Source organism: Lathyrus oleraceus, chromosome 2 (genome assembly GCF_024323335.1).
Source record: "Lathyrus oleraceus cultivar Zhongwan6 chromosome 2, CAAS_Psat_ZW6_1.0, whole genome shotgun sequence".
Lineage (NCBI taxonomy): Eukaryota > Viridiplantae > Streptophyta > Magnoliopsida > Fabales > Fabaceae > Lathyrus > Lathyrus oleraceus.
The window spans coordinates 280,311,883-280,315,497 of record NC_066580.1 but is presented as its reverse complement, the minus strand read 5'-3'; positions in this window follow the sequence as shown (position 1 = coordinate 280,315,497).

Genomic DNA, 3,615 nt, shown 5'->3' with positions numbered 1-3,615 from the left:
GGGAGTTCAGAAGTTCTTACCGGAGCTTCCATGATATGATGTTTCTAGATACTCTTCTGCAAATTTCTAAGTCAAAAAGGATTAGAACCAGTTAAAACAATGTTTGCAGAGTACTGAAAGGATTTAGATATGTTTTCATCAGAGCTGTTTTTAGTTCTCCCCCTTTTTGTCAAAATAAAAAAAAAGACTTAGATAAATGAAGGAAAGACAAATATATATATATATATATATATATATATATATATATATATATATATATATATATATATATATATATATATATATATATATATATATATATATATATATATATATATATATATATTCAGATAGAAAACACAACCAGCAGAAAGTGAGAACAAACACAACAGAAAGCAACAAGAAAATCAACAATCAAAAGGAATCCTAGGTGCCTAGGGGTTTGGAGGAGGAGGCATCCTCTGAAGCAGTTGGGTCAGCAAATTCTGAATGTTGACATTAACTGAATCCTGTTGATCCAATCTGGCTCGGACTTCTTTCTGCTCCTTCTGAAGATCTTCAAGTGTCTTGAGAACCAGAGGGACAAAGGTGGAAGACTCCCCCTGAGTCAGAGCATCCGGTTCTACCCTTTTGGCAGATTCTTCAGCACGACGAGCTTCAGCTTCAGCAGCGGCTTTAGCTTTAGCTTCAGCAACAGCTTTTGCTTCAGCTTCAGCAGCAGCAGCCTCAGCTAGAGCTTTGGCTTCAGCTTCATTAATCCGTTGCATTTCCTCTTGTCTGGATTTCTCTTCTGCTTCCTTGCGGGCTCTCTCCTCAACTTCTCTGGCTAGAGGCTCCTGGAGTCTTAGCTCAGCGTCTCCGATGAAGTCGTTTCTGACTTGCTCAAAGAGGCTCTTCAGCTTGAAGGCTTCAGCGATCATCCAGCCAATAACTCTATTCCAGTGTGTCCTAACAGCTGAGGGATCATCACTAATGCCAGAGTTGATGGTCAGAGACTTGACCTTGTCAACTGAAGCTCTTGCAAATAGCATTATTGCTTCCTCTAGGGTTGGTAGGGTATTTTCTGGTTCAGAGGGTGGAGGTGGAGATGTGGGAGGGCTTAGGTTGAGAGTGGGAGTTTGTGGTTCAGCGGATGCATTTGGTGGGTGTGTGTCAGAGTTATTTGGTTCAGAGGGTTGAGGGTCAAATGGTGTTGGGTTTGGATGTTCTGTGGGTGGTGAAGTGACTTCTGGTTCAGGTGGGGTTTGTGTTGGCTGTTGTGAGGCTAGAGTCTGAGCTTGAAGTTGGGCCAGAGTGGGAGATGAGGGGTCAGAGTGTTCTGTGTCTGATGAAATGTTGAAGTAGGGGGGTGATTGTGGAGAAGAAGATGAAGATGGTGAGGTGGTTTCATTCAGCATTTCTGCGTCAGAAAGAGGTAAGGTGGTGGTGGCAAGGTTAAATTTTTGGGATGGTTGATGAGATGTTCTAGTGGTTGAAGGAGGGGTTTCTGAGTTAGTGTAAATAGGTGTTGGTTGAGGGATAGAAGAAGCAATGGGATGTGTTTGTGTGGAGGGAGCAAGAGAAACAAACTTACCAGAAGGCCCATGCAGAGGTGCTGGAGGTCTTGATCCGGAGGATTCTCCTAGTCTTGCCTTCTTCGCTTGCTTCGCCTTTTCAGAGGGTCCTCGTGGACGCTTCATGAAGTTTGGAGGCTTTTCTGGTAGCTGGCTTATGTTGAAGTCTGAGATATCCACTCCTTCTTTCTTTAGATCATCTAGATAATAAAGGATTACTTCTCGGGGGTCTTCCTTTGAGAACAGATAGAGTCTGTCATATGGTGAACTGACTTTGTGTATTTTTGCTTCGGCAAGCAAATGTCGCGGTTAGCAAGAGTCGCCACCGACTTTTCTTTTATCCAATAAGGAAAGGCGAAAAAGAACAGGAAAGACCTTGATTAGATTTTGGGTTCGGGAGGTACATTATACAAAGGGAAGGTGTTAGCACCCTTTGTATCCATGGTTATCCATGGGCTCTTAATTGCTTGATCACTTATGTTTTTCTTGTCTGAAAAAGTGTTTGTGAATTGCTTAGAAAATGTTTTGAAAAGAGAGTTTAACTTTGTAATGATTCTTGTACGAATGTATACAAAGTATTTATCTCGTTTGATTTTGAAAGCTGTTTAGAAAAATATAACTTGGCAATGATTCTAGTACGAATGTATACCAAGTGGTGATTTTCTAATAGATGTTTTGAAAAGTGTGAGGTGTGAAAAGTATTTTAAGTTGTGAGTCAGCAATTAAGAGTTATACCTACCCAGGTCTTTATGGGTATTTCCTATCCTTATGAGGGTAAAACTGTCCTTACTATTGAGAAGTAAGTAGTCTTGTCCTTTTTGGATTTAAGGGGCATCGTAGGGTCATCGATTGGTCATTAAAGGCAACATTTGTAAGGATACCTTAGCATTCGAAGGGACGATCATCATTTAACCGTAGGCTACAACGAAGGGTCGTCGAGGGACTAAATCGTATATTCGCAGGCAACATCCGAGGGACCATGATTTATCTTATAGGGACATGATGATTTAATCGAAGGGTCTTTGCTAAGTGTATCCCCACATTCGCGGGACATGACCATAATACCGTAATACCGTAAGGCAACAAAGAGAGGTCCAAGATCACATATTCAAAGGCCATATTTTACAATCAATTAGGTAATTAGGACGAATCTCCACATTAAAATCAATTAAGTAATTAGGATGAATCTTCCCCAGGGTATCCCACAAATAAAGTGGAATACCTAGCAAGCTACCTTTTCCGGGAGTATGTGAACCCTTACAAAATTCAGCAAACAGGTCAGAATACCAAATCAGGGTGCAATCGAGAATTGCACCAAACAAAAGGAATCACAACAGTAATAATGTCAGGTAAACAATGCATGGTGATAATAAAACATGTCGGATTAGCAAAGATCAGAACAGAAAAATCAGCGACTGTCATGTTCGCTGCTGACTCGCCTAGCGAGGGCCTGGCGAACACTCGCTACATGTTCGCTTAGCGATGTGCTAGCGAACGGCTGCGGGTTTTGAATTTTAGAACAGTACGATCTCAACAAACTTCACACCATATGGCTTCCATTACAGAAATTATATGGTTAAACATTCAAGATATTCAGGCATATTTAAATCCACAGGCAAAATCTCAAATATATTCATGAATTCAATTATGATATCACATGTAAATTAAGAGCATAAAGCGGTAATAGTAATGCAAACCTGTTTGCAATTGAATTGAAACCTTGAATCGGCAAGTCACTCTTAGGGTTGGCGCCGGATTGAGTTGGGCGGAAGTAACCTTTGTGCAGATGAGTTTCCTTCAGGGTTTCCTTTAGGGTTGCTCTGAATTCTCTGGGTTAGCCTCCAGGGTTTGCTGTCTGTGGGTGTTTGCCTTTCTCCTCCGTTCTTCCCCCTTTTTCCTGACTGAAGTGCTGGTATTTATAATGCTTTTTGTGACCTAATGGGCTCAGAATGAAGCCCAAAAATTCTGGTGTTCGCAAGCTTCGCTAGGCGAAGGATTTGCTCGCCTAGCGAGAAAGCCGGTTTAGGCCATTTTCTGGATTTGGCCACCTGTATGCTGGGTCTTTGTTCCCTTAAGATCAATG